This window comes from Lissotriton vulgaris, chromosome 11, assembly GCF_964263255.1.
Source record: "Lissotriton vulgaris chromosome 11, aLisVul1.2, whole genome shotgun sequence".
Lineage (NCBI taxonomy): Eukaryota > Metazoa > Chordata > Amphibia > Caudata > Salamandridae > Lissotriton > Lissotriton vulgaris.
In genome coordinates this window covers 309,812,850-309,837,767 of record NC_141699.1, presented here as the reverse complement: position 1 = coordinate 309,837,767, position 24,918 = coordinate 309,812,850, and positions in this window count along the sequence as shown.

The following is a 24,918-nucleotide window of genomic DNA, read 5'->3' as shown; positions in this document are numbered from 1 at the left end:
CCTGGCCTGGCCTCCATATTTGACACAACTGGCTGATCAATTAGCTGGGGTAAGTTGGTGTAATCACCCCTTACTTAGATATAGTATACCTATATCTAACCTAACTGGGCACATGTTAACCTATAAGCCACTCCTATGGAAGGCCTCTACAAGAGGCAGAGTGCGTGGTTTCATGTGAGATGGTGCTCTGGCATGAGCTGAGCCTGTCTGCAGCTGTCGGGAACAACTCCCTTAGCTGTTCCAGGATATTGCCATACCATATACTCTTAAGTGCATTATATAATCCTCGCAGTTACTTGCTAACTTTGGTTTGGCTTTATCAAAACATGTCGAGTAAGGTGTCATACGAATTGGGATACTACCCCCTTGCCAGTTCTGGCAACGGGGGTAGCATTCCACCCTTCTAGAGGGACACAACATGTACATAACTTGAACCCCGGTTAAAGTTAAACAAGAGCCTCAGCATCACAAAATGGATGCTGCCACCACAGACACAAGTCTGACCTCCTGCTGCTGGGAGTCCTTCCAGCGAGGGAGGCTTGGACAAAGGGTTTCCTGCCTTGGGAGGTCCTAGCACCACCCCAGACAGGATTTTGTGTATTGGGTAGGACAGGGCTGAATAGAATCTGATATGCCTGGGGCACACAAGGTGTCCCTGTGCATAAGCCAGTTCAAACAGGTGCTGGGGCTCGCCATCCCCAGCCCTGGTGCGAAACTGGACAAAGGAAAGGGGGTGTAACCACCCCCCTTCCTGGTCCTACCCAGAGGAGGGACCTAGCAGGTAATCCGGCCCCTAGATTTGGAATAAGAGTAGGAGCTGTGTCCCAGGACTTCAGATCATCCTGGACTCGACTTGAAACTAAGAAGAATACTGGACTTCGACATTCTGCTGCACAGAAGACTGAAGAGAATCTCCCTTGTGGCCAAGGAGTGGCCACCCTGTGAATACAGGTACCAACGAGCAACTCGACATCTGCTTTGCCGCCGCCTCCCGCCCGAGCCCAGAGCCCAACAAGTTCTAGATTCCCAGACATCTCAGAGCCCGATCCACAGTCCCTGAAACGAAGAGACCCGTGGAGGCACAGAGCGACTTGAGACTGGACCTCGTGAAAGACCCCCGAGAAGCTGACTGCGCAGCACCCGAGGCACCCTCAATGCTGTGCTTTGGGGTTTAAGAAGCCCCACTACCGAGCAGTATTTGCACCAAAGATCAGCCCCCCAGCATCTCCACGATCTGCGTGGGGCCCTTTTGCACTTTGCCACTCGACGCGCCATCCTGGTCACTTGTCAAGTGGCTAGCGGCCATCTTGGCGACGAAACCTACAAATAACACCGCTGGTCTAGTTGCTCCAGACTGGCCCTCTCTCCCCTGAAAAGGAGCACCCGCTCTGACCTTGCTTGTCCGAGTAACAAGCTTTCTTCACTTCCTGCGTGGCTTGCATTAGCCAAGGCCTGTTTGCTCCAATCAAGTTGCCAACACCGCCATCAGCTAGAGCCTTTGTGGGATAGCTCGTGATCGACTCCTGGACGTCCTCTACCTCTTCATGTCCACGTGGCTGCGGAGACAAGCTGCACCCGACATCGCCTGTTTGCACCCGACATCGCCTGGGTCCATCCTGGTTCCACGGTAGTCACTGGCTAGTGACTTTGAACATTGTCCCCTCTGCTTTCAGGTCTTCACCTCTTCAGATCCACCCTTGGATCCACCGGAACTCTTCTCAACGACCCGCCTGCAGCAGCTTCATCTCCAGCCACCATCGACCTGCGTGACGAAACCCAACACTACTTCGCACCTGTTCACCCGCTTCCTGTGGGTGAGGTAACTCAGCAACGCCGGTGTTCCTACACTGGTGCACACCTCTAGTGTCTAGATCTAAAGTTTTGTCCTTCTAGGTCAGTCGGAAGGTTCCTAAAACAGTAACTTTATAACTTTTACGCACCATTGACATTGCATTGGAGCATGCGTGTGCTTTAAGCGCTGCACCCGAGTCCCGTGGGCCTTTCCCGACTTCTTCACTGTTAGTCCCGAACAGCTCCAGCGATTCCCCAGGCCCTAGGCCTACTTGAGTTTGAGTTTGAGTTTAAATCATTTATACAGCGCGCGTTCACCTGGCGGTTTCATGGCGCTATGGTTTACTGAACCTCAGAGAACAGGAAGGTCAGGGGGGAATAGGGAGGATTTATAGTGGGAAGGCTTGTAGAAAGAGAAAGGTTTTTAGCGCCTATCGGAAGTAAGAGTATTGAGTGGAGGATCTGAGGTTGGCCGGTAGAGAGTTCCAGAAGGTAGGGACGAGTGTGGAGAATTTTGAGCCCCCCCCACTATTTGCGCCTACAGCGGGGAACTGTCAGCAGATGTTGGGAAGATCAGCGCAATTCCCTGGCGGGGGCATAGGCTTTAATTTACGAGGAGATAAAGGTAGGGGCGGAGCCGACCCGAGCCTGAAAGGTGATACAGCCCATCTTGAACTGGGATCGTTCCCGGATGGGGAGCCAGTGCAGGGACTTTAGGAGCGGGGTGACGTGATGGAATTTGGCCAAGTTGTAGACTAGGCGGGCGGCCTGGTTTTGGACCAGCTGTAATCGCCGCATATTGTATGCGGGCATGCCGCAGTATAGGGCGTTGCCGTAGTCTAAGCGAGAGATGACCATTGCCAGGAGGATGAGTTTTAGGGCAGAGAAAGAAAAGAAGCGGGAGACCTTACGGATAGTACGAAGTGAAAGAAAAGAAGGACACAACTGAGCTCACCTGGGAGTGCAGTGTGAGTTGATCGTTTAGCTTGAGCCCAAGCGTTTTGACAGGGGAATAAGGAGAGGGAGGGGGACCTAGGGAGAGAGGCCAAAAAAAGGGGGGTCCAGGGACTGGAGCAACCACCTGTCAAAATCAGTTCGGTTTTGTCTGGATTTAGTTTCAGGTGGTTGTAGTTCATCCAGTCCCGGATGAAGGTCATAGTAGATTGGAAGTTTGTCATGGAGTCAGGGGATGGTGACAGGGAGAAAATAAGCTGGAGGTCGTCCGCATAGGTATATACGGAGACCTCCATTTGCTGAAGAGTGAAGATGAGGGGGGCTATGTACAGATTGAACAGAAGTGGGGAAAGGGAGGAGCCCTGAGGAACCCCGCATTGTACCTTCCGTGGGTCCGCCGAGAAGTCACCCAGGCGCACCGCTTAAGTGCGGTCCCTGAGGAAGGAGGACAGCCAGACCAGGGCCGATGCTCCGACCCCGGCCGCCCTGACACGGGAGAGTAAGATGGAATGATCAACCGTGTCAAAGGCCGAGGAGGACAAGGGCCTGGGGAAAGTTGGTGTCCATTCCTTCTCTGAGGTTGTCGAGGACCGATAACACCACAGACTCCGTGGAGTGAGCGGGGCGGAAGCCGGCCTGACGGGGGGCTAAAACTCCGTTTTCCTCCACTTAGGCGGTGAGCGCTCTGGTCACATGTCGCTCCAGTACTTTCCCTAAGAAGGGTAGTAGAGAGATGGGGCAATAGTTGACAGGAGCGGAGGGGTCAGCGCCAGGTTTTTTAAGGATGGGAACGATGATGGCTGTTTTTAGGGATAGAGTAACAACGCCCTGCGACAGAGAGCTGTTAAGAAAGGTAAGAGGGGGTTGCACACAGGTCGCGTAGATGTGCCTGAGGATATGAGCAGGACAAGGGTCTAGAGGGGACCCTGATTTGACCAAGGGAAGAAGGGAGAGGGAGGTCTCTTCAGTCAGAAGGGGGAACGAGTCAAGGCGTGCCTCGGCTGCCCTTTAGGATATGCAGAAAGATTGTTCCTTGGAGAGTGTGGGGGCATACCCCAATGCCACGGTGGTCGGCCACATCCATTATAATGTCCCTGGTAAATACCCCAATCAACTCCCCTCAGAGGAACAGAGGTTTTCTTATAGGCAACATGTGCACTTTTCCCAGTTGGGCCACCTTAGCCCAAATGAATCCATGGTGCCCAGTGACTGAATCTCTGTTAGGGTATCACCCTCTGAGGGTGCAGCCAAAAATAGTTATCAACTTTGGTTAGGCTGAGAGGGGACATTGTCTCTCTCCACCCTTACTCCTTCTGCACTGATCAATGCTGATAGGATTACTACGTGGAAATCCACCCAAAATTGATAGAAACGTGACCTCTGGATGAACTATTAAGCCACAAGTAAATCACTATTTGAAAACCCACTCAAAAACAATAGTGCAACCTATGGATGCTCCGTTAGACCCCCAGGAATTCACTTTACGGAGTCAACCCAGGAGCACTAGGATATCCATGAACAGACAGGTGATAGCAGCAGTAAGGAAAGAGTTGGAGGTGGGCAGTGCTGTGTGTTCAGGTAGAGCAGCAGAATTTGTAACCTTAGATTTATTCCAGGGCCTAACAGACAAAAACATGGGAACATCACATGAAGATGTCCTTATCCAGCTGCTGTTTTACTGGACCCCTGGACTAGATGCCCTGGTGCTAGGAACTTAAATACTGGTAAGTTGAAGGTCAAATGATTACAGATCCTTCTTGTGCCTTTGGGAAGAGATTGCAGCAGTCGGGGTAAGGGAGTGGACAAGACCAGCTGTAAAGTAGAGGCTTCTTGGGGAGAGAAATGGGCAAACAAATGCCTAGAGTTACCTCATTGCACAAACCCCATCTCAAATTAAACAAGATAAACTTGGCTATTGCAGCCATTTAGTGTGAAAGCTGAGAATAGGCACAAAATCGGGGCCACAGCTTTTGCTCATACAAAGTATGTAAATTAACCTTGCAGGATGCACACCACTGACCAAGGGTTGCTGTAGTGACTTGAAGCTATTCAGGATTCCTTTTTGTATTGGAATCCTAAAGTACATGTTGTGTCAGTTGCTGGAGCGCTTCCTCCTGGACAGGACACACTTATCTGCTCCATAATAAACAACAGTGGGACATATTTACAAGGGGTTATTGCCATCGGAATGTCACTTTTTTTGATGTTCTGCTGGCGATGGCCCCTCCGCCTTATTTGTAAGGCGGCATTCACCGCCTTGTAAATAATGCCCCTATTCACGCAGCACTTAGCTTGAAATGGGCTGGCAATGAGTGCTGCAGTGGACATTCCACCGCAGCACCCGTTGCTTTTTAATGCTGCCCCCTATTTACAAGGTTGGCATAAATATGGGTCAGCACAAAAATATGACCAGGGAAAATCTAGTCTTCCACTGGCAAAAATAATAATTTCTTCTAGTTTTTGCTGTTTCTATGTGTGCTGCATTCTTCAGGACACATAGAAAGAGCAAATCGCCATTAGTGATTGTTCATGTCCAGGAAGGTCCTTCATGTGCAGGACGTTTTCCCTTACTGCACATGAACATCCTTCGATAATGAAGAGTTGCAACTTCTAAATGTGCTGCATTGTGCAGCACACATAGAAATTATAATTCACCATTAGTGATTGCTCATGTGATGGAAGGGATTCCTTCCTACACATGAAGAATCATTCCCTTCAGCACAGGCCCCCTTGCACTATGGTGCCTGCATTGGTGCCTGCATTGGTGCTAGGTAGCTAAATTTAGCACCAGCACTAGGGGAATTGCACGGGTGCACCGTATTATTGTAAATACATATTATTGTAAATGTGGCGCATCCTTGCTTTTTCAGAATGTCGGGCCTTTCTCCACCTTTCTGTTGTGAATATGCCCCAGTGTTTCTCACCTGTTGTGCTTCATCTACGTTATTTCAGTGGTGACAATTCAATGGGACCCATCACCACCGGGGAGGAAAACTGGTGGCGCATTGAGTTATTACAGCTGACAATTGAAGGAAGTTGCGTTGGTGGGCGCAGTGTGAAGTGGCCACGACTGCTGGATAAGTGAATTCGCATTATGAAAGGTTTATCTGCTGTCACTAAGTTTATACAAGGCCCTGGTGAACCGATCGGGCTTTAAAGTCGATGTGCAAGCAATTGGAGGTGGAATATTACAGCAGTAAGGACATTAGCTATGCTCAAGCATTGCTTGAGTGTGAAAGGAAGGGGGTTATTGAAACATCTTCACCTTATTCCTGATGATGTGAATGAAGCTGATGAGGGTATGGATGAATATGACACTGCCTTAAAGCAACTGACTGTGAATTTTGACAAGTAGAAAAACGTAGCTGTGGAGATTTAAGTTTTTGTGAAGGGTTCAACTCTTGTTGAGGGTAAACAACAGGAAAGTGCAGGAAAACTGTTAAATATACAAGGCTTGACATTGCTAAAGGAGGTGGAGATTGCTAAAATAGCTGAGAATACAGATGAGGGTCTGAAGGAGGTGACTGTGACGGAAAAAGTGGAAGTCATGCAAAAAAAGATTCCAGAAAGAAAATAGCACTTTGAGTTGGTTACAAATCTACATGGGTTTGCTCTAAGTGTGGATTGACGGGAAATGTGTCTACTGTGTTGTGTCCTGCTTAAGGTAAAATGGGTCGTAAGAGTGAAACAAAGGGATACTTTGTGAGGGTATGTCTGGAAAAGATGGGGGAAGGAAAGAGGTATGCTAGAACTCTTGTAACCACAGTGGGAAATGATGATGACAAAGATATGGCCATCTTGAAAGTCGAACTAGTAGGAAACATCAGTGATGACAAACCATTCTGTGTGATAAAAGTAGATGGAGAATGTGTTAAAGTGATGGCAGACACACTTATTGGAGAATATCTTCTCAGGGGGCATATTACCAAGCCCGCAAGAAATGCATTAGCGACTTTTTAAAGTCGCTAACGCATTTTTTTTCACATCGCACTATTACCAATACGTCTCTAACCTGAGTTAGAGACGTATTCTTGATGTTATCTATCGCCCAGCGCTGGGGGCGATAGATAACACTAATGGGATGCAGGGTGGGCGTTAGCACGTCCAACCACATGTAAAATGTGGTTGGAGGTGTTAACACCCTATTATCAAGGCAGGCGGAGAAGGAGACCTGCGATAAACGAGTTTATCGCAGGTCTCCCAACGCCTGCTTTGATAAGGTGTTAGGCATAGATAACATGGGGGTGTGTATCATAAAGCTGAATCCACCCCCTATATTAACAAGGCACACATTAGCGCGTGAAAACAACGCTTGTTTTCATGCGCTAATGTTCCATATCGCCGACTATCGGCGGATTTCATTTCGCCTATGTGATGCGCGTTGATAATTACGCGATATCAATGCGAAAAAATCCGGCGATATGGAAATGTGCGATGTGCGTATTTTAAAGCACATCTTGTTAATATGACCCCAGGTTCCTTAATCAGGTCGTCAACTCACCTGATGTAAATGCGGTGGCTTATTGGAATAAACCCATAGATGTGGTGGGTTATATAGAAGCTCACTTGAAGTTTTAAGGTTTGAAAGTTCCCTCCAAGGTGTTATTTGCTAAGGATGTGTTAGACCTGGCTAAGGATGTGTTAGACCTGGCATCATTGGGTGGTCTAACCCCAATCTTTTTTTATTTTTATTGAGAAGCTAGTAAAATACATATCAGGCCCTCACTCAGGAGGCCAAACAGGAATAGCAATTTAGTAAGTACAAGCACAAGTTTATACAATAAAGCAGGAAGAATAAACAACCCACAAACAATTCCAACATTCCGCATCTCATCCCCGGTGGCACTAGAAGAGGCAGTAAGACCCCAGCGTAGCATCTCATCTCAATTGGAATATTGCAACACATGGTAGTCTCATGAAATAACACAATTAAAAGAGCAGATTACAGCATCTATTGTACATCCGGTTTGTGAGTAAATACACTGAAAGTGGAGCCCAAAAGTCCTTAGGGCGGGAGGTTTCAGGCCGTTCCTCGGCATATATTTCAAGTTGTTCTTTGCAATACAGTAAGTCTCAGACCCACTTTTTTAGAGTTGGGGTGAGTCTAGAGCCCCAGCACTTTGCCACGGCCCTCTTGGCTAACAAATTCGAGACAGCCACTAGTCTATGATTGCACGGCTTTAGAGACCCAGACTAAGAGACAAACCTCGGGAGTACATTGCACAGGTTCAGCCACTATTTTTGTTAGCAGATCAGTGACTTTACCCCAGAATCTATACATACTGTTGGTGTAAGAAGCCAGCATCCCCCTGCCCACATCACACACAGCAGGAGCTTTCCTGCAGAACAAAACGCATCAATTGTATTGGGGTATATCACAGCTGGTTTAAATATTTAAAACTGTTGATGTGGAGGTTACAATTTGCAGTGAGTCGGCCAGTGAGGATGCAACAGAATCTCCACATCTCCGGTGTCAGCGAGGCCCCAAACAGTGCCACCCATTTATTATTTGAAGAGGGATCGAGTTGTTCCCTTTCCCTGAGAGATATTGTGTACAATTTTGTGATCAGGCCTGTGCGATCCGCACCTGCAAGCACTGCCTGCAGTGCCAGCAACGGCGTGGGTTCTGTAGGGTAATCGGGGTAAATAGCACGTGTCGCCTGTCTCACCCACACATAAGTGAACCCGATCATGAATCCCCGGTCCCTACCGCCCTGTATGTCAGTTAGTGATCTAAACCGGCTTTGTGTCTAGAGGTCCCCTAATTGGGTTATCCCCACCGTGCCTAGAGCCTTAAGAGCTGCATGTTCTTTTGCAGCAGAGATATTTGGATGTGCAGCCAGTGGGAGTCATGGTGCATAGTGATGGGGCAATTTTGCGCGTGTCACAAGCATCTTCCATGCCAATGCCGTTCAAAGTGCAGGGTTAATTTCAGTTTGTGGTCCGCCACTCCTTCCAGACAAGGCCGTCGCAGCCAGGGCCATTGGAAGGACCACATCGTCTTCTATAGCAACATGCAGCTGGAAACGCTGTGGGAAGAACCAATAATGGGCATACTGGGCCTGTTAGAGGGAAATCCAGCTCTATACGCCATGTGCCAGCCAAAAGGGGAAGCACCTTTGATTTTGCCCAGTTGATGCCAAACCCTGAGAAGTGTTCGAATTTCACATATTCCTGAAGTATCTCCGGGAGAAATGCTTCTGGGTCAAGGACATACAGAAGCATATCATTTGCCTACATGGAGACTATCAATGGGCGCTGCCTAAAGCGCATTGCTGCTTGCGCGTGAGTCTGGCGTCGCTTACATGCCAGCAGTTCAATCAATCAATCATATCATTTGCAAAGCGCACTACTCACCCATGAGGGTCTCAAGGCGCTGGGGTGGAGAATGCTGCTACTGCTTGAAAAGCCAGGTCTTGAGGAGTTTTCTGAAGGTCAGCAGGTCTTGGGTCTGCCGTAAGTGGATGGGGGGTCTTCAAGGTCTTGGCGGCGAGGTGTGAGAACGATCTGCCACTGTAGGTCGCTCTTCAGAAACGGGAGACACTGGTGAGGGCGAGGTCGGCGGAGCGGTGCTGGTGGGTGGGGGTGTAGAAGCTGAGTCGTCTGTTGAGGTACGTCGGTCTAGAGTTGTAGAGTGCCTTGTGTGCATGGGTGAGGAGCTTGAAGGTTATCCTCTTGTTGACCGGGAGCCAGTGTAGGTCTCTAAGGTGGGGTGTGATGTGGCTGTGGCGAAGGATGTCGAGGATTAGGCATGCAGAGGCGTTCTGGATGCGTTGGAGCCGTCTCAGGAGTTTGGCCGAAGCTCCTGCTTAGAGCGCGTTTCCATAATGACCGTTCTTCTCGTTTCAGTGGGGATCCACTCGTAAATCCTGCTGAGCATGCAGAGGGTGTTGAAGCAGGAAGAGTAGACGGCGTTGACCTGTTTAGTCATGGAGAGGGTGGAGTCGAGGATGACCCCTAGGTTGCATGCATGATTGGTGGGTGTTGGAGCAGTTACAAGTGCGGTCGGCCAGCAGAAGTCATTGCAGGCCGAAGGGGTGGATCCGAGGATGGGGACCTCCGTCTTGTCAGAGTTCAGCATCAGTCAGCTGTTCCTCATCCATTCAGCGATGGCCTTCATTCCTTTGTGAAGGTTGGTTTTAGCGGTGTGGAGGTCCTTGGTGAGGGAGAGGATCAGCTGGGTGTCATCGGCATAGGAGATGATGTTGAGGTTGTGCCGACTGGCGACGTGGGTGAGCGGTGCCATGTAGATGTTAAACAGAGTTGGGCTGAGGGATGAGCCCTGGGGTACGCCGCAGATGATCTTGGTGATTTCGGAGCAGAAGGGGGGAAGGCAGACGCTCTGTGTTCTGCCAGAGATGAAGGAGGTGGCCCAGTCCAGGGCCTGCTCTTGGATCCCAGAGTTGTGGAGGCGTGCTTGTAGTGTGTGGTGGCAGACTGTGTCGATGGCAGCTGATAGGTCCAGGAGGATGAGTGCTACCGTTTCTTCATTGTCCAGCAGGGACTTGATGTCATCGGTGGCGGCGATATGGGCAGTCTTCGTGCTGTGATCGATGCGGAACCTGGACTCGGAAGGGTCCAGGATGTTGTTCTCCTCGAGCTAGCAGGTCAGTTGTTCGTTGACGGTCTTCTCGATGACCTTTGCCGGGAACGGGAGCAGGGAGATCGGCCAGAAGTTCTTGAGGTCCTTGGGTCCGCCTTGGGTGTCTTGAGTAAGGCGTTGATCTCGGCGTGCTTCCAGCTCTCCGGGAAGGTTGCTGTCTCGAAGGAGGTGTTGATGACTTTCTGGAGATGGGGTGCGATGGCGGTGTTTGGCTTTGTTGAAGATGTGGTGTGGGCAAGGGTCTGACTGAGATCCGGAGTGGATAGTGTTCATGATTTTGATGGGGTCGTCATCATTGATGTTGGTCCAGGAGAGTAGGCGGTTGATGCGGATGGTGGTCGTGGGGGCGGAGGTCTCAGTGGTGGTCGGGCAGTCGTGGCGTTGAATCTGTTGCAGATATCTGCGATCTTGCGGTGGAAGAAGGCGGCCAGCGAGTCGCACAGGTCTTGCCAGGGTGGGATGTCGTTAGTGTTGGAGCTGGGGTTGGAGAGTTCCTTCACAATGTTGAAGAGCTCTTTGCTGTTGTGCCTGTTGTTGTCTAGGTGGTCTTTGAAGGAGGCCCTTTTGGCGCATCTGATTAGGTGATGGTGTCTGCGGGTGGCATTCTTGTGGGCTGCGTGGCTGTCCGGTGTTCGTTCACAGAGCCAGATCTTCTCCAGCTTTCGGCAGGTTTGCTTGGAGGCCCGGAGGTCTTCAGTGAACCAACTAGTTTTCTTGTTGGTGTGACTGTTGGAGGGTTTCTTGATCAGAGCGAGGGTGTTGGCGCAGTCGTTGATCCACTGTCTGAGGTTGCAGGCGGCGGTGTCGGCGTCAGTGGCGTCGGCGGGTGGGCTCTGGGTGAGAGTGGTGGTTAACTGGTCTATGGTGACTATGCTCCAGCAGCGGCGAGGCATCTGTTGGGTGCGGTGGTGCGTGGTGGGTTTCTTGAAGGTGAAGTGGATGCAGCGATGGTTGGTCCAGTGGAGTTTGGTGGTGTGGTTGAAGGAGACATGGGGGCTTGAGGTGAAGATGGGGTCAAGTGTGTGACCGGCGGCAGAGTGGGTGGGTGTTGTGACAAGATGTCTTAGTCCGAGGTTGGCTAGGTTGTCAATAAGGGTGGTGGAGTTGGTGTCGTTGTTGTTCTCGAGGTGGAAGTTCAGGTCCCCGAGGAGGAAGTAGTCTGTGGAGACAGGGGTGTGTGGGCGATAAAGTCACTGGACTGTGGTCTGGGTCCGGGGGGTCTGTAGATGAGGGTTCCTCTGAGGGTGGGTTTGGGGTTGGTGTGGATCTGGAAGTGCAGGTGTTCGGCGGTGCTGAGGGTGTCATCGGTGTTGGTCGAGACTCTGAGAGTGTTCCTGTGGACGATGGCAAATCTTCCTCCTGCTCCGTTGGAGCAGTCCCTGCATGTGATCTTGTAGCCTTCCGGGACGTCTATGGCTATGTCGGGTGCCGAGGCGGGGTTCATCCAGGTCTCCATCAAGAAGGCGAAGATTGGGGAGGTTGAGTCGAGTAGGTCCCAGAGTTCAACGGCGTGTTTGCGGGCAGAGCGGTGTTGAGAAGGATGCATCTGAGGTGGTTGTGTTCTTTCCTGGTCGGCAGCATGGTGGGTCAGATGCTTGTGAAGCTGCAGTACCGGCAGGTGAAAGCTCCATGGGTGCGCTTCGGGGTGTCCAGGAAGCAGGTGTGTGATTGTCCAGTGTTGAGTGAGTGGAGGGTTCTGGCATCATAGCGGTGTCGGGCGTCGTGGTGTTCACGGGGTCCAGGGGTCCTGGTGCTGGTCCAGGCAGGGACAGGCACAGACGGGACAGGCGCAGACGGGCTTGCCTTAGGCACGGCGTCTGCTAAGCCTCAATATGAGGAGATGTGGGAGGGAGAAGCAGCTGGGAGGCAGGAGCGGGAGTTGGCAAATGTGATTGCAGGGGGGCAGGGACGCAGCAGTGGGGGAGACAGGCGGGCGCTGGAGAACTGGGCACAGGAATGAAAAACAAGTTTAGGCAAGAAAACAAGTACAAGGACAGAGGAATAAAAACAAGTCTGGGCAAGAAAGCAAGTACAGGCACAGAGAAATAAATACAAGTCCGGGCAAGAAAGCAATTTAGGCAAAGGGGAATAAAAACAAGTCTGGGCAAGAAAGTAAGTTAGGCACAGGTGGAAAATACCAGATTAGGCAAAATCAATTCAGGCAGAGCCATGCAGCAACGTGGGGAGCGACCTGCCTGCGAGCAAGAGCTAGAGCCTAAAGCATCAGTGATAGGGGGCAACCCTGCAGAGTGCCTCGCTGGATAGAGAATGCAGTAGATACCCAGCCATTGACCCGGACTTGTGTGGCCGGCGTCTCGTACAGGAGGTGAATCCACTTCAGGAAAAAGGAGGGTAGACCCATTCTAAGAAATAAAGTAAACATAAACTCCCTTTGTTAAGAATCAAATGCTTTAGCTGCATCGAGCAGCATAGCAACAGCTTGGAAAAAGGCCTCAAAGTAGTGCAGGTTGGAGAAGATCGTACGCAGATTGTGGGTCGTAGAGCGGGCTGGGACAAAACCCTACTGATCGGGAATGACCAGATTGGGGATCAGGGGCTGAAGCCTGCTGGCAATATTTTTCGCCAAAATCTTGGCATCAATATTTATAATGGAAAGTGGGCAATAGGAGTTGCACCTGTTAACCGGCTTGTCAGGCTTGAGAAGCATAACTAAGAGGGCCTCTTTCAGGGTGGGGGGAGGGTACCACCATCATATGCTGCTGCAAAGATGTCCAGGAGTCTAGGTGCCAGTTCATTAGCATATGCCTTGTAGAACTTATTGGGGAGTCCGTCTAGTCCAGCAACTTTGTTGGTGGGCAAGGATATGATGGCCATTTTCACATCTTCCACATCAAAGGGTTGGGTGATGTATTTGCGATGGTTGAGGGACAGCCAGCCTAGAACAACGTCGTCTAGATAGGCATGTATATCAGTGGCTGACACATGCACCCATTGTCCATAAAGGTTGGAGTAGTAGTCCAGCACCACCTCACTGATTTCTGAAGTTATATAGTGCGGCACTCCCTCAGAGTCCATCATTTCTGTAATGGAGACTGGAGTCCGGGGTGCAGCCAGTTTCTGGGCCAATGAACGACTGGGACGGACCCCTCCCCATAATGTCATGCCGAGAAGCGTTGTGAACCATGTGCGATCTCCTGGTCCATAGTGTCATTATACTCCGTTACCAATGCCCGAATGGAAGCAAGGATATGGGAGGCAGGGTTGTAAGTGTATTTGTGCTCTAAAGCAGATGTCTTGTCTGCCAGTTTATGCATCCGGCGTCATAGGTCTTTTAGGACCCCCACCTGTGCACCTATGCAGATACCCCTGATAGTAACTTTAAATGCCTCCCACACGGTCCCAGGGCTGCCTACTGATCCGGTGTTTTCTTAAAACAAAATTGCTGATGGCCGCGCCTACGGCGCATCTGAAAACCTGGTCTGTAAGTGAGGAGGGCCTGCAATCGCCAGTGAACCGGGGGGGGGGGCGCTCACAGGTGGGGACGTGGATCTCTAGGAGCATGGGGGAGTGGTCCGACAGCGTTTTGGCCAAGTCGTGTACATTTATAACCCAAGTACATGCTATCTTCGAGAGGAGCCAGTAGTCCACGTGGGACCATGAGCCATGCACCATTGAAAATGTGCTTTCCTGTATATCTGGGTGTCGCATGCGACAAATATCCTGTATATCCTCTGCATCCAGACATCCCAGTAATGCCTCAGACACCTGGCTGTGTCACAGCACACCGCTCCCATTTGTCTAGGTGTCCATCCAAGCAGGCATTGAAGTCCCCCCAGAACAACTCGTCCGAGGAGAATTTAGATATGCGGCGCCAAACATCTGCAAAAAAGGAAGGGTCGTCCACATTGGGGCCGTAGACATTACTAAATGGACCTCCATACCCCCAAGATGACCTTAGACAACCGCTTCCCTGCCCTGTGTATCAGTTTCTGTGTGCAGCACAGTGAAAGGGACCCTTTTCTTCACCAATATCATCACCCCCTGAGCATAAGTGGAGTAAGAGGAGGCAAATCTCAGCCCAGCCCATCGGGAGCCTACATTCTTCTCAGATTGCTGTGTAATATGTGTCTCCTGCAGGAATGCCACCTGGGCATTCAATCTGTCTAGATGCGCTAGTACGGACCTCATTTTCTTGGGACTATTTAAGCCACGTACATTCCAAGTAAGGAATTTTATGTTACTACCCATGGACTGTTACAATCAGATGTACTGAGTAGTGTGAGTGTTAGGCTAGAGATGAGACAGAAAGGGCGCAATATGTTTACAAGAAGAAGAGACCTAGTGTACCACTGATCCCACCCCCTAAATCCCCCCACCCACTTCAGCGACCCAAATTTGCCAAAGCCATCCCATCCCATCCCGAAAAAAGCAATCCCCAAGGTAGGAAGCAGAAATATGAGGGGCACTGCTCTGTTAAAACCAAGCAGACCCCAACAAAAACAACCAACATAGAGCAATGAGTGGGGTACTCCCATAAGGAGTTTCAGAGTGCTACTGTCCTCCTACAGCGGAGGGGGAAGGGTGACTGATCAGGTTAATTACCTGTGTTACAATCCAACAGCAAATACCGAACTTTAGGCATCCAGTCTAATATGCATAGAATATAGATACAATCGCCCCAGGCATGTAAGGGTGAGGCAGGAGACAGAGAGGTATGTCACAAACTATGAAGCACATCAATATGAGGACACATGTAGCAAACCCAGCCCCAAAACTCACGTAACAGGATCAGTCCTTTTCACCCTGGTCAGTCTCGGCCTATCGCCTGTGTCTCTTTAGTTGTTTTGCATGCTCCATAGTGGTCGAGAAGATTTTGGAGCTAACCTCCGCCCCCACATGGAGACGCATGGGATATAACATGGCGTACTGAACATTTTCAGGTTGGAAGAACTTTTTTACTGCCCCAAACTCACGCCGCACAGTTTGAACTGTGACAGTGAAATCAGGGAAGATTGACAATGCGTTCCCCTGATGGCAGTTGTTGCCCTTCTCCCTGGCCAGCCACAAGATGACATCCCGGTCCCGGTAGTTCAATAGCCGAGCTATTATTGGACGAGGCAGAGCCCCAGGGACAGGTCGAGCCGCCAAGGAGCAATTTGCCGCTCAGCCACGAACATAGATGACAATTGCTCGGGCCAAATATCTCCTTAGTAAGAGAGTCAATGAAGTGCTCCATGTTTCCAGTGTTCGTTGATTTGTGCAGTCCCATAATTCGGATGTTATTCCTCCTAGATCTGGCCTCCAAATCTTCATTCTTGGCTTGTATGAGGGCTAAGACCTTTTCCATGTTGAGGGTCTTGCTAGCGACATCGTCAAGGCCATCTTCCGTAATAGAGACCCTCTGCCTACTACCCCATTCTCGAATTCTGCCTTTCTAATTGCGAGGACATATGGTCCAGCCTATGATTTATGGTAGCCATGCTGCCTTCAATAGCTTGGAGACTCTTTTGCATCGCTATCAGTGTCGACTCCAGATTAGGCAGGCTCTCCCCCTGTCCATCAGCCTCAGAGTCAGAAGCCGCTTTTTGGGAAACCCTGCCAGATTTTCACGCCTCAAATGTGATGCGGGCTGTGACTTGTCGTGCTTCCCCATTATTAGCAATGGTAGGTGCGGGCACTGAACAAACACCCCAGCAGACACAGTGACCAGCAAGAAGCGCAACGCACAGTTGAAACAGTACAGCAGGCTTTCCTCACCAGTTAGGGAGAATAGGGAGAATAGAAAAAGACAAGTGCTGAAGATCTTTAAAAATGTGGTTCCTATCCAGTACTAATGTTCGAAGAGTGGCCACACACCTGCTGCCCTGAGATGTGTAGATGACTGAATAACAGAGACTATTCCAGATGTGCACCTGCCAAGAAATAACCCTCACCCAGTGAGCAGATCAATATCACACAGGCACAGTGAGGCCAGGTCCAATTATTTGTGGAGGCATAGGCATGCAAGTGGTAGAGTTGCCATAAAGCCTGGTCCGCACTGCACGCTGCCAAGAGTCACCAGCGAACCGTCCCCACCCCACAGCAGCATCCAGGGTTGGAAGGACCTCAACCTACACAACTATCCCACTCTAGGGGCAGAACGGGATTGAGCAGTCAGCCACCTCTCTGCAGGCCACAAAGGTATAGACAGCATTGATAAGGGTAGGAGATAGGGCCCCAGTTGGAAGGGGCCGATTCCAGCAAAGATGGGAGGGGGTAGCGCTGCACCCCGACCAACAAACAACAAGCCTCGCGCTGCTCTTTTGTGGTATCACAGGCTAAAGGAGTGTCCCAGAAAGCGCAGACAGATGTTAGGCCACAGGGCAGGGGTCTACAGTATGCAGGGACGCCTCGGGGACCCCGAGTGGGAGGTGGCCTTCCCACACTCTGCCAGTGCCCGCAAGGCGACTGAGACAGTCAGGCCTCTGCACCCGCGCTCACAGCTCACAGAAGGCAGGCTACAGCCCACAGCCCAGGCCCACTCTCACCTCTGCAGTTGCAGGCCGAGGCCAGGACCACTCCCCACCTCCCACAGCCCACGACGGAAGATGACGAGGCTCAACCGCCTCCAACTGCGATCACAGGCAGGCCCACGAGACCTCACGGGGTGAAGCAGCACCACTGTCGATCTCCAGGCAGCCGGCAGCAGGAGCAGGTCACAGAGCCCCCCGGAGCAGCAGATCAAGCCAATACGGTGTGTATGGTAGTCTGTGCTGATGTGTCACCGCAGGGACAAAGTCCAAGAGTTGGCTCCCAGGTGTTCCTCGTTGGAAAGGCTACTAAGCGATGAAAGAGATTTAATCTAAATCTCGTTAGTAAATATCGATCAAAGATACTAATATCAAGTGTTAAGTAGGGCTGAATCATGACGGTGGTCTGAACCATAGTTGCATGGAGGACATAGGCTTTGCCTGACTCGTTAGCAAGCCTTAGTCCTTCTAGATGGCTCAGGGCCATTACTTTCAGATCCTTCTTAGTAAGGGTGGGCGTAGTTCGCGAAGTAGCGCTACGCGAAGTGCGCTTCGCACTACGCAAACTTCACGTAGCACTACGCGAGCTGCGTAGTAGCATGTTCGCACTGTGCAAGAAGTGTTTTCAATGATTGCACAGTGCGGACAAGCATCCGGCACTATGCAATCATTGAAAATGGCATCTTGCACAGTGCGAGCTGTAGTTTTCTGCTGCTCGAGTAGATTATTACTCGAGCTGCAGCTTTCTCAACGCGAACTGGTAGTTTCTCATTGAGAGCGGTCGCGAGCATGCGCAACCACTCACAATGAGAAACCTTACCTCCCCGCGTTGAGAATCTCGCCGGGATGTCATTTTGCTTGCTCGCGGTCGCGAACATGACGTTCAGGACCGTGAACAAGCAAAAAATGAGCTCTGCACTACGCTACGCTGCACTACGCATGTTCGCACTGTGCTACGTGCAGCTCGCGTAGTGCGAAGTTGCACAAACTTTGCAAACTCCGCGAGCGTAGCGTAGTGCTTCGCCCAGGCCTACTTCTTAGATATCTCACTGATCTTTGCAGGTGTGGTGTAGAAAATCTCTAAGCCTAAGTCGGTGAGAAAGTTTCTAATATAAAGGAGCCACCTGATTTTCGCCGAATGATCTAATGCCATTGAATCTGCCACAATACTCTTAGTTAACATGTTTTTTTCAGAAGTCCATATACGCCGCCAGAGTAGCAAAGGTTGAATTTTTGCCAGATCCTCTATATGTGGTATCCCTAGTTCCATGTGGCATGCATATGTTGAGATTCGTCTGAGTTTTCTGCCACCTGTAGAGCACTAACATCCGCATGTCCCCAGACGCCAGCCCCGTACAGTGCTATTGCCTGGCATTTAGCATGATAAATTTTCAGTAGTTCCACAGGTGACCTTTTGTCCAGTATTTGTGAGAAGCTTATCAGGGAGGCTATGGCTCACTTAAAAAGGTGTTTTCTAAGCATCGACTGCTGCTTTCCAGTTCAGTTTTTCATCTATTATGATACCTAGATAGGTATATTGGGCCATCACTTCAAGTTTTTGCTTGTTAAGGAAAATGTCTTTGGGCCGTTTTCTCCCTATGCCTGACACCATAACAAAGGTCTTCTTGATGTTTATGTGTAAGTCAAGACTGCCCATATAGTCCGCATACCTGGACAGAGCCTTCTGTAGTTCACGCGGGGTACACCCCAGTATGACGGCGTCGTCTGCATAAAGCAGAGCGGGAATCAGGCGTTGTTTTACTTGCGGGAGATCCTGGCCCCCCTTCAGTAGCTCTACCTCTAAGCTGTTTGTATACAGGGAGAAAAGAAAGGGGGCCAGGACGCATCCTTTCTTTACTCCACACTCGACTCCAAAAGATCCAGACAACTCACCCTTCACACCAAAGCGGACTCTCGGGGAAGGTTTGGAGTATAACTCCCTCAGAAAATCTAGAAGAGGAGGATCCACTCCCATTTGTCTCAGGACCGACCAGAGCTTTGAGTGGGACACGCAATCAAAAGCAGCGGACAAGTCCACGTAGACCATGTAGAGCTTGTCCTGTTTTGCGTGTGTGTATTTACCTAGGATCATAGATAGGTTTAAGGCCTGTTCAATTGTGCCAAAACCTTCCCGGAAGCCAAATTGTAAATCGGAGAGAATACCCCCTTCCTCCGCCCACTGCTGGAGTCGCTCAAGGACTACCCTGCCAGCTACCTTGCCCAGCGAGTCTAGCAGTGAGATAGGGCGATAACAGGAAACCTCCTGGCGGTCTCCCTTTCTAAATATTGAGACCATGATGGACTTGGTCCAAGAATCCAACAACGCCTCTTTTGTGGCTGCCATACACACCCTAGTAAGTATGGGGGCCCAGAGATCCAGGTTATGTTTAAAGATGTCCACAGGGGAATAGGATAAACAACCACTGGATGAATTACATCTACTCCTGCTGTATGTATTGTTTTCCAAAATATTTTAGAGAAATGGGACACCCAAACTTCTTCTTCAATGGCCACTTCAATCTTAGGAAGATCATCATCAGCCAGAAATGGGGATTTAACTACCCTCCAAAAGGCCTCGCTATTTTTATCTAAGGCACTTTTGTGCAGTTCATCCCACAAGGCCTGTTTCAAAGCAGCCTTTCTCTGCTTACGTGAGGACATGTTCTCTTTTCTAAGTCTGGCAATTAGCTGTGGATCTCTGACATCATTATTCAATGCCACTTTTAGTTTGGAATGTGCCACAGTACAGCTATGATTAAACCAGCCTTTCTTGCTTGATGTTTCTACTTTTGGCTTTGCTGTCAAAAGCCCGTGAATGGTATCTAATATTGTAGAGAAGTTACTTAAAACTTCCTCCTCTGTTGCTTTTAAATCTAAGCATTTTATTATATGGGGGTAGGCTGCTTTTATCAGATCTTCTGTGATTTGCCCAGGGTTTATCTTCCCCCATTTTAGAGTATACCCATTTGTCTGAGCTATATGTAGTTTGTTCTGGTTCAGTGCTTTTGCTATGGTTAGGGTAAGGGATTGTTGATAGGTTAGATACATTTCTATCCTAAGGGCCGAGTGGTCACTTAGTATATTTGGTAGAACCTCAAAGTGCTTAGCTCTATTTGACAGACCGTCCGAAAGGACGATATAGTCAACTGTTGATTGGTGTCCCCTCCCCAGATATGTTGGTTGTAACTGATTGGTGTCAGAAATCGAATTGTTTATTATTAGGAGGTCCAGGTCTGATAATACCTCCTTCATGGCTGTGCCCGACTTAGTATGGCTAAAGTGAGTAAGGGGGATATCGTATTCGTTTACCATCCTGCCGCAGTTATTTCCATCACGTGGGCAGGGATATAGATTGAACCCTCCCCCCCCCATAGGAAGTACACAGTACCTTTTCCTCCTTTAGCCTGTCAGGAATGAGAGAGTTTCTCATAGAGATTAGATACCACCCTCAGGAATTGTCCTTCCTCTAGGTTATTATAGAAATTAACAAGCAGGACAGTCTCATTGTTGGAAAAAGAGAGGGAGAGAAGCTGGAAATTTACGTCCAGTTCAACCATAGTTACTCTTACATTCTGGATGGTATTTGCTATATAGATAGTCAGTCCTCCCTTGGGCCTACCCCTGCTTCCTGCCAAAGCTGGAGAAAAATATGTCCTAAAACCCAGGAGGTGAAGTTCCGTCACGGACCATGTCTCCTGGAGGCAAATAATTTTTTGCCTCCCCAGGAAGTTCATGGCGCTCCCATCTTCGATCTTAGGGCGAAGGCCGGCGATGTTCCAGAAAACAACGCTTAAAGCTTGGGGGTCCCTGTTGACCACGTCAACTATTTGAGGTTTAGGCTCTGACTCCACTAACTGAAGCCTAGAGGGGTCTTCGACCAATGGTGGTCAATCAACCGTCTCTAGGCAGCTATATCTGTTCATCGTTTGAATACCGCTCTAGCCCTCCCAACGCGATGGTTCTCTATGGTAATCCCTCTGGTGATGTCCTCCCCACTCTTCCCACTGTCGATCTCCAGGCATCCGGCAGCATGAGCAGGTCACGGAGCCCCCCGGAGCAGCAGATCAAGCTGGTACACCTGCAGACAGCTCGCTGTAGCGGTGGGTGCGCGCAGCCGCAGATAGCGTGGTGGCATGGTGAAAAGATGTTGTGCAGCCCTCAGTCTAGGCCCCAGAGCCCCAGACGGATCTCAGTCCCCGTCCGTTGCATCCCTGGCTAGATGTACAAAGCTATTTAGCATTTCTTGATGGACCAAATGATATTTTTGGCTGTTAAGAAATGCTAAATAGCTTTTCGGTATGCACAAAGGCCTAAAGGAGGTTGCAAAAAGCAATTTCCACCCAATAGAAATCGCATCCCTAAATAGGAAATCGCAAATAGGACTTACCTATTTGCGATTTCCTAAGCACATGTACAAAGCATTTCCTACATGCGAAATGGGCATTTAGGAAATGCTATTATCATCGACTCTAAGTCGATGGTAACAATATACAATTTTGAAAATGCACCTAAAATGCATTTATTCCTGTGCCATAGAGTGCCCACTTGCCCGAGGGAAATTGAGCACTCTACGATCTTTTAACCATATCTCACGTGTAGAAACTGTCACGGGCCATTACATACTGGTGACAGCTTTTTTACTTCTTTGTTTTTAACCCTGCCAAGGAGATCATATATTAAAATGTTGTTTGGATACTCCTTAGGTAGCTTTAATCACTGTTTTCTCTACGTACACTCTACCCTACATTCACAGACCCTCACTCACCCATACATCTTAAACAGAAGATCTCCGCTAAAGAGCCCTCTAGTGGGGCCCATGGGGCATTGCAGCTCCAGGCCCATTATTTCTTCCCATAGAAACAGATACCCCCACTTTTTTAGTTATGCATTGCTAAATGGGAGCATGTGTTCTGGACCTTGATCTTGCTCCTAGTACCCACCTTTTGTTGAACAACCGCTCTACGCAAGCATCATTCTCTTTTCCCCTTTTATTTAGGAAGGTCCTTGAGTCAATAGGTAGGAATGCTTTTGCATTCCCAAAATTAAGATTTCATATTAAGTATTTGCAAATTAAGAAATGTAAAACCATCCGTAGTTTTGGGCCATAGGCCCTCTGGAATGAATGGGTTTGCATTTCCTTAACAGCAATTTCCTAATAGTGATTCTAAACCTGTAGAAATCGCTATTAGGAAATAGCTATCATTGTACATTCCATTTTGCATTACCTAAATTGCGATTTCTTATAATTTGCTTTTTAGGAAATGTAGAATTGTAATTTCATACATCTGACCCTTAGTGAGTCACAGGTGAGTCAGAAGCAAAGAAACACAAGGGCATATTTACAAGCCCCTATCGCCCTTGGAGCATCACTTTGCTTGACCCTCCGGTGGAGTAGCCACATTTTCTATATTTACTAGGTGGTGCTAAGCCACTTAGCATGGCTTAACACCACTTTATGAATATGCCCCTTTCGGCCGCAGTTCTCTGTGGCAAAGGGACATGGAATGGATGTTGCTGTGGCTGTTCCACCGCAGCACTCATTGCTTTTTGACTCTTCCCAGATTTACAAGGCTGAGGTAGCGCCAAAACTAATGCCACGGAATACCAGGCATTAGAATGGCAAAACAAGGAGAACATTTTAATTTCTCTTTGTTGTATTCTCCTTCCATTTGTGCTGCATTCTGCAGCACACATGGAAAGAGCAAACCACCATTATTGATTGTTTATGTTCAGGATGGTGCCCCTTCTTGCACATAAGCAATCGTGCCTGCTGTGCAGGCACCTGTTTAACAAGCTGCAACTTTTTTTGTGCCACCTCTAGGACAAACACAGGGGTGCGCCGTATAGTTGCGAATATGGCGCATTATTGTGTTTTCAAAATGTCAGAGCGTGGTGCTGCCAAAGTTGCCCAGCTCCATGCTCCGACATTTTTCACTAACTATGTCCCACAGTTTTGCTCAGGATGTGGATGTGGAGCAAGATGGGTGACAAAAATTCAAAGATGTGCAAGGAGCTCATTTACAAGGATCTTTGCTACACATGAGTGTTTTCGGACTCTGAACAAAAATCTCAGCAGGAGGATCAGTTCTATGCTCAGTGGAGTTCCCCTTCAGATAATGACTAACTCCTCCAAGATGTGATAAAAAATATCCTTTAAAAGGAGTGGAAAGATATCAATAAGACGAGCATCTCCAGATATTTTGTTGAAACTGCACTCAACATATATTCTGTGTGACGAATGTAGGACTAAAAGTTAAAGTTCGAAATGTTACGGCAACCCCCTAATTGACTGAAACATCCATATGTATTAGAGATGTAACTGACAAGACTTAGAATTTAATTCTAACACCTATAAAGAATGCCATTTAAACATGTTTTTGACTTAACGCTGCAATTGTAATAATAACCTAGTAGAATTTGTCACTTGTAAATTTTAGGGTGTATGGTACAATGTATGGTTCATGAATCACAGAGAAGAAGCACATATTGAAAACAGTGTGACGCCTATTTAGCTTAATTGTAGGTCTGAAATGTATCTCTAATTCACTTTCCTAGCTAGCGTTTAACTTTGCATTTCTGCTTGTATCGTGAAATGATGCATGTATTTTGTGTTCGCACTGCAGGTGGACAAGGCTTCGTTAGCTTAGAGAAGGGTCTATTGTTTTAGCAGATAGAGAGACCTGGAAAGGAATGCGATAATGGAGTCGAGATGAGTACTCGTGGGAGACGGAGATGGCACCAGTAAGGACATGAGGGATTTTTCACTGTGTGAGGCAGAAGGTGGAGAAGGGGAAAAGAAAGAGAACTGGAATAATGGAATTTCACCAGGATTTTGTAGGAGGCGCCTGTATTTGTGGGCTGACTTTTTTTCTAACTAAGGCGCCGATTAGGATGCGGTGAATCCGCATCCTCCGGGACAGCGGAAGCCACCGCCGGCGTAGAGGATGCAGATTCACCGCCGCGGACATCTGAAACACCCACCGCCACATTAGGATGGCGGTGGGATCAGCGGCGGACGGCAAGTCCGTCCGCCGCTGATCCGCGGTGTATGCAGGCAAATATGGTGGCGGTGTCTGCAAGACACCGCCAGCCATATTAGGATGCAGGCTGAAACATGCTTTTCCACGGCGGCTTTTCCGCCGTGGAAAAGTATGTGGTCTTTTGTGTTTGGGGGCCCGTTGCGGGCTCACAGGGTGTCGGGGGTTGGGTGGTGCACATGGGGGTTATCTATGGTACCCCCCTGCATTTAAATGCACAAAGCGGCAGGCACCGCGCGTTGCCTGCCGCTATGTGCATGTAAATGAAAAACATGCATTTTTAACCTTGCGGCGGGTGCTGCTTCAAGCAGCACCCGCCGCAAGGTTAGAGATACGGGATGTGTCACATCCTAATTGGTATGGAGGGACCGCCGCTGCCCCTGGGGACGGTACCTCCTGCTCGGGGGTGGCGGACGGACGCAGGTCCGTCCGCCATCCTAATAGGCCTCATAGTTAGGGATGGCTGACACTTTTCCTTTATGACTCCTTGAGTTACAGACCTCACTTGTTGATTGTAGCTTTATGTTGCATTACCCTGGTTGGAGTTTCTTCTTAGGAAGACTGACAGCTCACACCTTTGAAGCATTCCCTTCGAACCTTGCCTAAATTTGTTTTTCTCTTTAAGTACTGTAGGGGCAGTTAGGGAATTCAGGGGTTCCTTAAAGGAGACTGAGCAGTCAAATTTAAATTTTTGTCTTCTTATAACCTATGTAGCAACAACTGAACTAATGGTGTGGTCTTTTTGTTGTACTGGGTGAACCGGTTCCGGAGATATTAATACATCCTACTTTTATTGTACTTTCATACCATTATGCTAGGGCTGATATACCTAAATTTGTATCAAAATTTGCAATAGAAGGACTAACCAGAACCCAGTTGTGGACCTGAGTATATTGAGAAATTTCTGTCTTAGATTATAAAGAGTTTGTTAGGTTTCTTACCTCTGATGCTGCTAAGCAAGAACCATCGACTAGGTTTTGAGGAGAAGGATTTCAGCGATAGCAAGAATAATGGCCAGATTGCCTTTTTAAGTAATCTAGAGCTTCTGACACAGTTTTTTTCT